Here is a 16,294-nt window from a genome sequence, read left to right on the forward strand (position 1 = left end):
GAAGAACTTATTTCCCTTATTCTACCTCTGTTATTCTCATGCCCAGCCAATTTTGCCTTCTTGCTTAAGTGCTCTTCCTTGTCTTTCCTCTTATCATCCTCTACCTGCTGAGCATACACCAACAACCTGGAAATGTCCATGTCAGAAATCAACAGTGATGCTTTGAACTTCTTCTTCACATGCCTCCCTAATCCGGAGACAAACTTTCTCATCTTAGAGCGCATATCTGGGACTATCTCTGAAGCATATCTAGACAGATGGATAAATTTGAGGTTGTACTTCTTCACCGTCAAGGCCTCTTGCTTCAAATTCATGAACTCTTCCACCTTCTCTTCCCTCAATTATTTGGGAAATAAGTGATCAAGGAATACTCTCTTAAACTCATCCCAAATAGCAGGATCAACATTTTTACCTCTACCTTCCTCCTACTAGTTATACCACACGTTCACCACATCCTTGAGCCAATAAGACACCAACTTGACCCCCTCAAACTCCTGGTATGTATCACTTTCAAAATTTTCTACATCTCTTTAATAAAATTTTGGGGATCCCCTCAACCTTAGAACCCGTGAAGACTAGTGGGTTCATCCTCAAGAATTCTCAGATCCTCACCAAAGATGATGGCTCTTGAGAGCTAGATCTAGGATCCGGTGAACATTGCTTACCCCTTTGTCCAGCTATTAGTTGGGTGAGCATAGTGATAGTACCTCTGAACTCAGCTTCTGAAGTAGGAGTTGGATGAATAGTATGCTCTTGGGGTGCCTTAGTAGACCTTGTAGGTCATACCGTAGTTCTCACTCTAGATGTTAGGGGCATCCCAGATTGTGGAACCTCAATAGTTGCAGCATTCACTAACGATGTGTTTAAGAGGCATTATTTACAAGCATATAATGCACGAATTAGGAAGGAACTTTTAGAGTTAAACTCGTAATCACGAACTCAGACTATGAAAGAAGTGAAATAATTTCTAATGTCCTATAGCCTCCTAATTATAAGTGTGGTTCACAACACACTCATAAGCAAGACTCTACTAGACACGGCTTTATAGACAACCTAGGACTCTTGAACTCTGCACTTTGATACCAAGTTTGTCACGCCCTGAAAGGGTAACCTAGACGTGGTCAAAGACTCAACTTATTAAGAATACTGACTCATAAATAAGGCCAAAGGCGAACAACCTTTCCAATAAATCAAATCAACATGACTAGTATCAATGAAACTAGCCAATAACAAAACTAATCGACAACATCAACAATCTAGTCTATGAAGTCTCTATCAACTGTCTAAATGGTGTCAATGACAGGTTCATGGCTACCTCAAATCAAATGATGAAAAACTAAGTCAAAAGCAAGAAATATAAATGTGGTATCCTCCAGAAGAAGGGACAATTCTACAAATAGCTAAATGTGAATAGATCCTCAACAATGCGTCTATTGATGATCTCTAATACCTGTTTCTGTATCATGAAATGATGCAGGCTCAAATGGATGCTAGTACATTAAAGGTATGAGTATGTAATATAGTAGAATTAAACATGCATCAAGGTAGAATCAAATCAACTCAGAGATCTCAAATTGGGAAGGTGAACAACTCAATCAAGATGTCCTAAGTCTAAATAAAAATAAGATTTAGACAAAAACTAATTATGTACTATCCAATCCAATCCAATCAAAGTACTCTCAAGACGTATATGAGATTTTATCTTATCCGACAACCATCACTTATGATCCAGTAATAGTACAACAAGCTGACGTTGTTTCCACATTCGTACAATACCTTTCTAGGGTTAGAACAAATCAATTTAATCATGGATCCAAAACCAATCAAGTTCTGCCATGTCAGGACAATATTTTAGGAAACATCCAACTTAACGGTTCTATCTTCTCCTATGTTTGTCGACGTAGTTATTGAGTTCGAGTTATTACTTACTCTTGCCGAATGTAGTTCTCAATACTCCTCCCAAGACTCGAAGCTCATAAGACAATCAATCTAGATCAAACTAAATTAATAAGTCTCTATTGGACTCTTTTTGATTCATCAATTCTATCAAACCATTGCTCTCAACCAATAAAATTCCCAATACTTCCAAATCATTAATTTTAAGAGAAGTTTTAGACAATCATTTATGACAACATTCAGTTAAAACCACTCACTTGGGTTCAATTATGAAAGTATAAAGGACTATCAGTTCATCAACACTATCATCATGCTTATATCACAATCATTATCATACATTCACAAGTTCAAGGATCTAGACTCGATCTTTAGATATATACAATTTAATCTCAATCAACATGCAACTCTTCTCAACTACGCTCTTGTTTTTGAATACTTCACTTAAATAACTAAAACTCATAGCTCCCACCAAAGCCTACGTCTAACTGTATGCTCTCACGGAGTTCAAGCTTAACTCAAAGTCAGAAGGTGCTACACATAATGTGATCATACTAATATGAACTACAAGCATCATGTTCTATATCTTTATAGGGAATTTTATCCCAAGAGTACTACTTCTTACCACCACATTCAACAAACCTCGAATCCTAATCAAGAAATGCTGAATGTACCATGCATTAATCAACATGCCATCAACACTACATTCAAGCCTAGTTCTATAGCCATTCTAATACACTCACTTGAAACCTTAACAAGAATTCATCAATAGCCTACTACAATCATTGGCATAACGACAACCACACATTCAAGCCTATCATTCTAACCACTTTATGGCTTTTTTGAAGTCAACATCACTTAAGAATTTTTGTGTCTACCTTAGTATCTCTACGTATGCATTTGCATTAACTCCTACCAAAGGAGAACACCAATATAATCTTACCTATCTATTCCACACAACATGATCCCATCTTGCTCTTCCTCTATGTCTATAATCTTAAATGGAATAAGCATACCACAACTATCACAATAAGGAACAACCACTCTCTCCCTATCTTCCATAACTCATCTACTATCATCAACATTGCTATGAAGACTAAAAAGGAAGGATCACTGGAAGGGCTTAGAGCAAAAGATCATAAGCATGATTTGTTCAATAGATTTGGTCTAGGAATATACATGACATAACATGATTCGTATAACATAGGGATGGAAATTCTTAGATTAATGGAATAAGGTCAGGGATCGCTGACTGAAGTTACCACTTTTAATTCTAGCTACTGAGCACAAATGTAAATCTATCTGAAGTGTATGAGCATAGGTCATAGACATAATGCTGATATGCGAGATGTCAACAAGGTGTTATAACGATTGAAACTTGAGTAATACGCTAGAGCAAGAATGGACTGTGATATATCACCACAACTCTTTCTGAATACATCACTATCTGATTCCCAACACTAATCTCTAAACTAATCTATATTCCAAATTCTCTAAACTAATCTATATTTTCTTTACTCCAATAGTCAAAAAATGTTAATCTCATGGATATTATGTGCCGGTACTAAGATCCCTTCTAGGGATTCTTTATGAAATGCTTCTCTTAACTTTATCTTGCTTCTATAGAAGTCTTTCTATAATCGTCACCCACATTGTCTTATAAAGCCATTTTATCTAACTCTTAATAGTCTGACTTCACTTTCTTATCCCGCTAATACTGCTCTTCCAAGTTCATATCTTCCTAATTAGAGGACACTTGATCTATATTTAAGAGGCTCATCATTGTCTATATATGATCCCTTTGATCAAAATCTTAAGGGTAATAAAGAATGCTTACATCAGCCTACTCCACATTGACAGCTCAAATATACTAACTAGACACACATAGAAAATCCTAAACTTTATTAGGACCTCATCTGAATTATTTTAGTTTTAAATATGATCTTTCAATTTCATTTTATTTTATGTTTTTAGTATATTTTACTTGAAAAATGAAAACAACAAAAATAGTCGGTTTTAGATAATTTCTTTGTTTTTTATTTTCAAAGAAATAGAAAAATTACAAAAAATATATTCTTTAATTTTTCTTATATTTAATATTATAATAGTGTTTTTATTTTTGGTTATTATCAAAAAATGAAAATCCAAAAAGAGATCGAACCCAATGGTATGTTGCCACATGGTAAATTTCATCATAATTTGAAGCTACTGATAATGATGAGACTGAAGTTCTTGATACCACAGAACCCGATCTTGCACGTCTTATTCACTTCCAAGAACGCTCTCTCATTTGTGGTAGGTTGATTACTGGTGTTGGGGTCCTAAAATGGTCGTTCTTCTGAACAAAAAAGAGGTTCAAGTGTGGTCGAAGCTATTTCTGCAGGGTGATATTCGGTGTCAATTTGCTAAGCCTGAGATGACTGAATTCTATGGCAGGGTGTTGCTCAAGATTCTTTCTTCTCTACCAAAGTTCGTGGGGTCTCAATTCATCTGGTAGGTAAATATATTGCTCGAATTCTGGAGATTCCAAATGAGGGATGAGGTCATTATGTTAAGAATGAATGGCCACCTCTAGACAACATGGCCTCTGCACTTTCTATTTCTCATAAGTTCTTTGGTTGTCCTACCTTATCTCAGTATCGATGCATTAAAAAGAAGGAGATGTCTACATTACATCAGTTGTATTTTGATGTCGTACACAAGGTTTTGATTCCTAGAAAGGAGAGGCAAACTGAAGCAAATTATCTTGATCTAACTGTAACGGAACTGTTGGATACTTAGGTCAAGATAAAATTGCCTATTCTGATTATTCAACACATGCAACGGGTTCTTACTAAGGATTACAATAGTCATGCTCTGCCCTATGGGTTCTACTTGGTGCCAATTTTTGCAGATTACTCTGTCCCAGTGCAAGTATGGACTTTGCATACTACGAACCATATGTTAGGAATAGTGGACCAGGTTATTCTACCTGTTTTAATGCGCAGGCAAAATACTCTGCTCCAATAGATGCAAATGGCTCTAGCAGCTAACGATGCTAAATTGGATTCTACTAACGTGGCTTATAAGAATGAAAGGGTGGCCCTTGAAACCAAAATTGGTGAGTTGGAATCTACTCTTGCAAAGGAACGAGTTGACCATCTTGAAATTGTTCGTCAGATGACCCTACTTCTTCCATCTGTCACTCCTCCTTCTTATTATCCTTATCTTCGTGATTCACCTGTTTCAGTCCTTAGTTAACTTGTTCCTTTTTGTGTCTCTTGTGTGGGCTCGGATGTTGTCTACTATAGTCAGGATCATGGATATTTTTTATGGGACTATATCTATTTTGTTACATTAAATGATATTTTCTCTGTCAATTTATCCTATGCTTGTTCACTTTAATACTCTTTTATGTCATTTATTAGTATTGCCTTTAATGCCTTGGTGATTTCCTTACAGGTCTTGAATTGATTGTGACAACTTCTTTGGCACATGGATCTATCAATCTATCTTTTCGATGATGCCAAAAGGGGGAAGAATGAGTTATGCAATATTTATAACCCATTGTTTAACCTGTTTCATCTTAGTGTTGTGATACTTATTTGTCTACCGGTATAGATGTCGAAATTGCATTGTCTCTCATCATCAAAAAAGGGTAATTTTTTAGGAGATATGGATTTTTGATGAATGACGCAAGGAGATAAAACATGACAGTCAGCGTGTTCAAAGAGAAGAATGAAATAAATGAGTATACTTTCAATTCTGGTGAATAAAAGTAATGTAGACAGATATGCAAAAATCTAGGAAAGGATAACTATGATTCAAGGTGAATAAGTTAAACGTCAAAGAGTTCGAGTCCAACAACAACATTAAAAAGAGAAGTTAGTTGGAAGGAGGAGTCCAACTCAATGTAGAACTCAAAAAGTTACAAGAGTTTGTTTTGATATTAGAGTTGTTCTCAACAAGGAGTTCCATGTGAAATAAAACTCTGTGGGCATAGTTATTAAATAGAGGAGAAGAATCTCTAAAAACTTAAGCACTAACAATATCAAAAAGGCAATTGGTAAATTGATCTTGAGAAGGTGCTGCTGAACCTTGAAAGTGACTCATTGAAGAAACTGGTCAGTGACAGAGTTTGTGTGTTAGGAAGTTTTTCTTTGAGTCTTGTGTTTTGACGTACTGATAGTTTAGTGAAGACTTGGGAACACATACCTTGGGAGGTGTTTGCTAGCATAAGGTTTAATTTATTATCTCTTAGGTTACGTAGTTTGTAATCGTTTGTGTGGTAATGCTCAATTTGATTTAGTGAAGTTGGGAGAAAATTCTTGTTGGGCAACAGGTCGTGGTTTTTACACCTCTTGAGCCGAGTGTTTCCATGTTAACTATTGTGTTCTTACTTTACGGCTTTTACCTTCTCAGTTGAAACACATTAGGCAACTTGGTTCATTAAGGTAAAAGTAAAGCTAGGATATTCTTAGGTCGTATAGAATAACAAGTAGTATCAGAGCCAAGATCATGGCTTATATTCCCAAGAGAAACATATTGTATGAGGCAGGTGTTAGGAGGTGCATTGGTGGGTAACACCAACATCCTGCCTATGAAAAAACCCACAGGGGACTGAGATGGCCTGGGTTGGAGTCATGATCGAATATGGTACTTGCGTGGTGGTGGAATTAATTAAGGAAATAAAGTTGCTCCTTTGTTATCAGCTATAACTTTCGGCATAAATGGTAAACACTTGATCCTAACAAGAACCCTTCTTCTTCTTCATGTGATCTTAGTTGAGAAAAAAGGGGTGTGACATAAGTATTCCTTTTTAATGGAATTTCTTTTAGGATCAAGTTTGTAAAGCCAGTTTGTATTTTGTTTTTCTATTTCTTCTTTGAAAAAAGGTCATTTTTTTCAAAATTTAAACTGCAAAACCACCACGAACATGATCTGCACATATAAACATATAATATCACCACTAACATGTAATGCATGTTTTCTTAGAATTTAATCATTTTAACAAATCTAAAAAAATTTACATGGGACACACGTGAAATCTACGTGCCCAGAAACTACTTTATAGATATAACATAACTAGATGTGACCGCTTATAACTTTAGATTAACATAATACTTTGTTTGAAACCAGTATCTCTTCTCCTTGTCACATAGAACAAGAAAACCTAAAAGAGAAACTTCATTCGCAAAGCTTCACTTACTTAATTTCCTTTTCTTTTTTGCCACAATCAATAATATATCTTCTCTTTTCTTGTTTGCTTAAATCTCGATTAGATAGTTTTGTGTTCCATGCTTCATTTTTTGTGTTGACTAGCTTTATAGGGTTCTAATAATGGCAAAGGTGGGATAAACACCGTCAACGAATATATTGGTGGGTAAACTAGTCCATTACATTATTGATGCTGACCTAATGTCTCTATTAGAGAAGTGACATTATATCGGCATCAATAATGTCATGGGCAAGATTACCCACCCATTTATTCTTTGATGGTGTTTATCCCTTCACTACTACAACCCCAAAAAGCTGCTCAATACAAAAAAATAAATCCAATAACACAAAACTATAAATTGGAGATTTGGGCAAACAAGAAAAGAGAAAAGATAAATTGTTGATTATGGAGGAGAGAAGAAGAGATAATTTAGTAAGTGATATTTTGCGAATAGTGTGTATACTTTTGGTTTTCTTATCATATTTGAGAAGAAGAAGATGAGGTAGTTTAGAAGAGATGATTATGTGAATCCAAATTTATAAGTGGCCACATTTGTTTAGATTGGATCTATAAATTAGCTTCTAGGCATGTGCATTGCACGTGTCCCATGTAATTTTTATTAGATTCGTTAGAACAACTAAATTCTATGAAAACATGTGTTACATGTTCGTGTTGGTCTTACATTTTTTTGATATAGATGAAATACCATAGCCACATATATGTCTTGCATTTTTCTTTTGGTACAAGTATTTCTCATTCATGCGTGCTAATAACTCACAAAATATTTTCACGGTCAAAAGAAATGTGTTGTGTTGGTTGTATTTGATGGTTTAATTTAGCAAGACTCTCCTAATAATTAGACTTAATTTAGCTTACCCTCCCAAAAAGGTGATTGGAAGGACCTTTCTGAACATGGTATTTAGTTTAGCAGGCCCTTCTGAAAAATGGGATTAGTGGGACTCTCCAGGAATTGAGACTTAATTTAGTAGGAAGCTCCCAGAAAAAGGGATTTAGTTTAGCAGACCATCCTGAAAAATGGGTTTAGTAGGACTCTTCAGGAATATGAGACTTAATTTAGTAGGACCCTTCTAGAGAATGAGATTAGCAAGACCCTTTTAAAAAGTGGAATTAATTTAGAAGGAACCTCCTGGAAAATGGGATTTAGTTTAGTAAATCTCTCCTGGAAAATGGGATTTATCAGGACCCTTCTGGTAAATATGATTTTGATTTAGCAGGTTCCACTTGGAAAATGGAATTTAGCAGGACCGTCATAGAAAATGAAATTTAGTAGGACCCTCTTAGAAAATGGAAATTAATTTAGCAATACCCTATTGGAAAAAATGTTAGTAGGACCCTCTTGGAAAATGAGACTTAATTTAGAAAATCCTCCTAGAAAATGAGATTTAATTCAGCGGAACCTTCCTGAAAATGAGATTTAGCAGGACCCACCATGAAAATGAGATTTAATTTAGCAGGACCCTCCTAGAAACTGAGATTAAATTTAGTAGGACCCTTCGAGAAAATGGGATTATTAGGACCCTACTAGAAAATTAGATGAGCAAGATCCTCCTGACAAATGAGATTAAGTTTAGTACGACTCTCCTAGAAAAATTTTAGTAAGACATTTTTGGAAAATTGGAATAGCAGGACCTTCCTGGAAAATGAGATATAGTTACCAGGACCCTCGTGAACAAAACGATTTAGTTTAGATAGACCCTCTTGGAAAATAGGTTTAGCAGGACACTTTTGGAAAATGAGATTTAGCAAGCCCCTCTCCTGAAAAATGAGATTTAGTTTAGCAGGACCCTCCTAAGAAGTGAGATTAGCGGGACTCTATTAGAAAATGGAATGTAGTAGGATCCTCTTAGAAAATGGATTTAGTGTAGCAGGACCCTTTTGGAATTTGAGATTAGTCGGACTCTCTTAGAAAATGAGATTTAATTAAGCAGGACCCTCCTAGAAAATAGGATTAGCAAGACCTCCTGGAAAATGGGATTTAGGAGGACCCTCCTAGAAAATGGGATTAACAAGACCCTCCTGGAAAATAGAATTTAGCAGGACCCTCTTGAAAAAAAGGGATTAGTGGGATCTAAAAAATAACATTTAGCAGGACCCTCCTAGAAATGGGATTAACAAGATCTCCTTGAATATTGAATTTAATAGGACCCTCTTGTAAAATGGGATTTAGCAAGATTCTCTTGAAAAATGAGATTAACACGACCCTCTTGAAAAATGGAATTAGTAGAACCCTCCTATAAAATGGGATTTAGTAGGACCCTCATAAAAAATGGGATTAGCAGGATCCTTCTAGAAAATAACACTTAATTTAGCAGGACCCACCTGAAAATGGGATTAGCAAGACCCTCATGAAAAGTGAGACTTAATTTAGTAGGACCCTTTTGGAAAATGAGATTAGCATGACCATCCTGAAAAATAAGACTTACATTATTAGGACCCTCCTAGAAAATGGAATTAACAAGACCTCCAAAAATGTGGGACTTAATTTAGTAGGACCTTGTCATGCCCCGGGAGAGTAACCTAGATGTGGCCGACACTAAGAAATCATTACTGGCTCCCAAGCGAACCACTTGACCTGATCACATATTCGTTCATTAATTTAATCATCAGAAGACTTAAAATAAAGAGGTGATTAAGTGGCAACTCAAATGAACAATATAGCTCAAGGAAGAAAGGACATGGTCCAACAAGTCTAACTTCAATATTTGTCATTAAATTGTCTGACAAGAACAATTCAAGGAAATAAAATACTCAATCGAACCATCACTATCTAATCTATGAAGCCTCTATCACCACTATCTAATTGGTGTCAACGACAGGTTCATGGCTTCCTCAAATCAGAATGAAAAGACTAAACTCATTTCAAGAATAACACAAGTGGTATCCTCTGAATGTAGGGGAGGATTCACCAATAAGTTGAGTGTGAACAAATCCTCAACGGTGCGCCTATTGTTAATCTTTTAAACCTATCTCTACATCATGAAATGATGCAGGCCAAATAGCGTCAGTACGTGGAATATACGAGTATGTAAAATGGCAAAATGAAACATGCGTCAAGATAGAATAATATCGATTCAAATATCTCAAGTCTGAAAGATAAGAGTGACTCAATTAAAGTTTCATAAGTCTAAAGTAAGAATATAGTTTAGACAGAGAACAATCATATAAAATTCAACATGTACAATCCAATTCAATCCAATCATTTATAATTCGATCCAATCCAATCATACACAATCCAATCCAATCATATACAATTCAATCACATACCATCCAATCCAATCATATACAATCCAATCCAATCATGTACAATTCAATACAAACCAATTATTTATAATTCAATCCAATCCAATTATATACAATCTGATCCAATCTAATCATATACAATCTAATCCATTCCAATCATATACAATCAACTCAACAATAATGTCAAAGGACTCAACTCAACAGATATGCAAAATAGAATTTAGCAATATTTTATAATTTGACTCAATCATCTACAATCACAATCAAACTAGTCATATCATGCACAATCCACTAAATTTAGGAGTTTCTCTAACCAAAAAATATCACTTATAAGCCAGTGATGTACAACAAGCCAACATTATTGCCACGTTCGTCCATACTTTGCCAGGGTATGAACGAATTAACCAATCATGGATCCATCAATCAATCAAGTCCTATCATTTCAGGACAATGAAATAAGGAAATATCCAACTTTAATGGTCAAATCTCTTCCTACGTTAGCTACATAGTACAATGGATTCGAGTATGGACTATACTCATACCCAATTCGATGCTCAATACTCCTTCCAAGACTCAATATGCTCATATCTATCAGGTGAGTAAAATACTCAAAATACTCATTAAGTCTCTTTGGACTTAGTTTCAAATTAACTTATTTTGTCTTATTGGACTCTTCTTAAAACTCAATCAATATGGTCTCATTGGACCTTCTTTCAAAATTAAATTGTCACGCCCCGAGAGGGTACCCTAGGCGTGGCCGGCACTCAGAAACCATTTCTGGCTTCCGAGAGAACCACTTGGTCTCATTTCTTATTTATTCATCAGCGGAAGACTTAAGAATACTAATGTGGGCTTGTCATAATCAAAGTAAAAATAGATAATTCTTATAAGAAATAGTTTCTAAGGAGAACTACTCCGATTACATCATCAGACTCTGTCTATGAAGCCTCTAATACTCTTAGATGGTGCCAATGACATGTCCATGGCTACCTCAAAATAAACATCACACTCAACAATAATAAAAGGATAAGGAGTTCCTTCGAATACAAGAAGGACTCACCAAATAGCCGAAAAGAAATGATCTTCAATGATGCGCCTGTTGAGGATCTCTAATACCTGTATCTGCATCATAAAACGATGCAGGTCGAATGACGCCAGTACGTGGAATGTACGAGTATGTAAAATAGAAGGAAGGTAAGGACAGATATCAAGAAACTCCTCTCAATAAAACTCAGCTCAGAACTCAACATCATCTCAACATCAATATGTAATGCAAGTTTAAAATATAATAATAAAAATAATAGTAATAAGCAATGCTTACTCAGTTGGGAGTTTCTCTAACCGACAACCATCACTTATGAGCTAGAGATGATACAACGAAGCGATGTCGTTGCCACATCCATCCAATACCTTGCTAGGGTAAAGGACATCACCATCTTGGATCCACTCATCAAAGTCCTCTTTTTGGGACTTAAGAGGCATAACCTCCATCCTACGCTGGCTACGTAGTTCTGGGGTTTGAGTCAATTAAACTCTTACCCAACTCGGTGCTCAATACTACTCCCAAAATATGTGCTCATATTAAACTCATCATCTAGTCTCATTGGACTTTAATTTAAATCATCAAACTCATCTCATTTCATGTTCACCAATCATTATACTTCCAAAAACATCATTTACATCTCATCAAAACATCTTGCTCAAAATATCATTTTCTCAAATTCATTCAAATTCAACTCTTTTGCTCTTTCAAAACTCAATAAAATACATATATAGTATTAATTCATATAACTTTCTTTTTATCAATGAAAATAATAAAAAGCCAACATCTTTACTCAAAACATGTGTAAAAATATTCATGAACATCAAATCAATTAAAATTCATGGGAAAGTAGCCATGAACAATAATTTCAATAATATGAGAGATAATAATAATAATAATATTAATGCATAAATATATCAAACTCAATAGAAGAAGAATTATTTCATTTAGAATTCAAGATTTGGATAAAACTCAACTATAACTCAATTATAATGAATTTAAATATTGGGTGCATGGACGAACTCAATCCAATACTATGAAAGCCTTACATACCTTAAATCTGAAGATTTACTCCGAATTGGGACACTCTTGGACCCCTAGCCTTTTCTTCTCGCTGGAGCGTTTTGTGTACTACCCGGAGTATAAGAATAACCAGAGTAGTATTTTTATACTACTAAAACTAAAACTATATTTGAGAAGAAGTATATAGAGAGAAGAAATGCTTAAGAAAGCTTGATGAATAAAATGAGGAAATAAGGTGGGTATTTATAGGTGGGAAAGAGGGACCTAACAATAAATAAAATAATTATAAAGAAAAATCTGAAAATTTAATGGAATATATTGATGTCATGGATGATGTTAAACGAAGGACAATTTATGTCATGAATGATGTCAAATCTATCTAGATGTTTCCATGGTAGGTAAGATGAGTTCTTTTTAACAGAATACTCTTTTTCGAAGCTGCGTTTGAATAAGATAAACTCCTTATTAGGATTTGGTGTCTTCATAAGAATTGTAGATATGGAAGTCTAGTTTCATATCGTTCAAGAATCAACCAATTTGGAGCAACTTACAGTGAGATATGAATTTTCTTCTATAAACACTCAATTCCGTCACAGCACTATATCTTGCAAAGATTAATTTATTTGATATACTTATACTCCGAATCTTAAGATGTGTTCTTCATTAAAGTTGTAGGTAATGATGCTGTGGTTACTCAGAAATTTGAATCACCTAATTTGGTTTAACCTATGAAAAGTTATGCCCAAAATATAGAGGCTGTATTATTTTCGTCGACAATTGAAATACCGACATACAACATTTTAAGGGTTGTTATATAAATCAATTTCAATCGTCACTTCATTCAATTATACAATCCTTTCAGGACTCATCAGGACTCCAAGTCAACAATCATTAATGTTTTTATTTAATACATGCTTTCAACTAAATCATGCAATAAATATTAAATGTATTTAAAATATAATTTTCACTCCTCAACTCAACTCAAAATAGACATTTTAATGTAAACATACTCAAGTCGTTTATATTCAAAATACTCATGCTCAAAATGATAATTAAGAGACTTCTAAAGCTCAAATCATGCTTAAACTCTTTCTAAATCAAAAATGAAAATAATCATTCTTTAAACTCAAAATAGTGCATAAATAATTTATTCAAAAACGTTCACAAATTGTTTTTAAAACTCCTTCTCAAACAATCATTTATACTCAAGATCCTCATATGACTCCAATCAAATCAAATTATGCAAATCATATCATGTAGTCACATTAGACTCCAATCCATTTCATCTCAAAACATCATCATCAATGTTACCTCTTCATCAATAATTTTACCTTTTTAAAAATAAACATCATTTACATCATCATCAAACATCTTGCTCCAAAATCCTTATTTAATTCTATGTTTAATTTATAGAGACACAAAGGACAATCTAGCTCCACCAAGGTTTCATTCCTATGTATTCCATTCACATTCATAGCTATCCCAAATTCCTTCATTTCATTTCAATCAATACATATACATAATCATTTGCAGTCAATATGCAGCTACATTTTATTAAATAAAATATGAAAAGTAATTATTCAATAATTCAAGTCATGAAAATCATCAATCAATTAATAGTATGTAAAAATATTCTAGAGTGTAGAAAAAATTCAAGAAAACATTCATAGAAGGTTCAAGTCTTTCACAATTTCCATCCAACACATCTATGGGGAACATGAAAGAACTCAATTCATATTTTAGGTTAGCCTTACATACCTGGCTTGAAGAACAAATCAAGGATTAGATGGACTTACTTGAAGAACTTGAATCCTAACTCTTCGTCTTTTCTTCAATTCTTGCTCTCAATGTTCTTGGATGTTTTTGGAGAGAAAACTCCTTAGAAACTGATATGAGGGCGGAATTTATACCTAAAAATGCGTCCAAGATTGTATATATATAATATGGAATGGTCCAAGTTTCCCTTACTAAAATATGGAAAAACTGGCCAAGTTCGCGACGCGGGCTTATCGCGCACCTCTCTGGATGACTGTGCATAACTTTTTACTTCGAACTCTAAAAAATGCAATCTTGGTGGATTTGGGAAGAAGACTCAAATACCTTTAATTTGATAGGTCATATGACACCCAATTAAGTATATTCTAGGAGATATGGTCGTTTGAAGTTGATCCTTAGATGAACTCATACGAAAACTTAGCCGATAGAAATTCTTTGGACTCGGCTTGCCGTTATAGATCCCTTATGACCTTTAAACACATATAATACACTTGAAATACTCAGTAATTGATCCTAACTCATATATAGAACTGGAAGTCACCGAGTTTGACCCTACACGTTCATGAAGAATGGTTCGAGTCTTGGTGAAAAATATTTGGGGTGTTACAGACCCTTTTGGAAAATGGGATTAACAAGACCTTATGGAAAATGGGACTAGCAGGACCCTCCTGGAAAATGGGATTTTGTTTAGCAGCACTGTAACATCCCTCAAAATACTCATAAGTGCCATAAGAAAGCTTTGAGAATAAGCCGCTCAAATAATGCATCATACTTAATCTTATTGGAAAATCTGAGTCCAGAATATCGATGAGGGGGTCAAAACTTGTGGAAGAATAGTTTTGGTGGATTTTTAGGACCCGTATATCAAAAGATAGATTTTTGAAGGAATTGCGCAAAACAGTAATGTGTGGACATGGTGATGATTTTTCATGGACGAAATTAGTTTTTAATAAGGGCATTTTAGAATTTTTCCAAAATGTTAGCTAATGAACCTAGACGTTTTTAGGACCTTATTCAACTCTATAAATTAACCTAAACCTCTAATTCTATTCATTCTTCTACAATTCACCTACTCAAATATTTCTCTCTCTACAAAAGACTCTCAATGACTCCATTGAAGACTTCAAGTAAATTCTCTCAAGCTCTCCATCAAAACTCTCAAGTTCTTCCAAATCAATTGGTGTTCTCACTTACGGTATGTGAGTATTGATTCATGGATTCTTTCATCCATGAAGTCCAATCAATTTCTCAAGGTTTATCTATCAAATTAAAGTTTGATATTTTATGATTTTTATGATCTCTACTCCTACTGCATGAATTTTGTTTCAAATTATGATATTGAGTCTATTTTGATATAAATTGATGGTTATTGCATTAAATTAAAGAGTTTTTCCATTAATACTCCTATTTTGATTTATAGGGTTTATGATGTAAAATATGAGTATTTTCAATTGCACTTCATAATGATACTATCTATATGAATTATGTATGGGCTGATATAAATTTTATGATCATGCATGTTTTTAAGTTAATTTCATGATTTTTCAAGTCAATTGATCATGCATTCATGTCTTACCTAAATTTAAAGTATAAGTTATGATCATGAATCTCCAGGTATGAATTATATCTATGTAAGTATGATTGTAATGATTAAAGGACAATTCTCACATTACAAGTATGTTATGAAAAATGAGCTAATCCTTGATTTCAAACCTATGATCATGACTATGATAAATGAAATTATGATTTCTATGCTATGTATGTATTCCGTGGGATTTGACTTAGCACTGAATGTGGACTTGAGGTGGGGGTTCAAAATACGGGGTCCTTATATAAAGTTTCTTGTCTCATAACTATGCGCCACAGTAGGACTTCCTTCATGGCCTAGCTAGTGGATCCACATATAGCACGTGCATGACCCGCTTAGCGGGGTAGAGTCTACCTTGGCAAGTAAATTCCCCTTTTTCTTCATTGTATTGAGAGACAATGGTATTCCATGTTATAGTTCGCATGGTCTTATTGTCGTTTATGGTTCCTATCCCACCTATGTATGATCTCTTATTTATGCTATAATTTTTAAAATATGTCATTTAAATGCTTGG

This window comes from Solanum dulcamara, chromosome 8 (genome assembly GCF_947179165.1).
Source record: "Solanum dulcamara chromosome 8, daSolDulc1.2, whole genome shotgun sequence".
Taxonomy (NCBI): domain Eukaryota; kingdom Viridiplantae; phylum Streptophyta; class Magnoliopsida; order Solanales; family Solanaceae; genus Solanum; species Solanum dulcamara.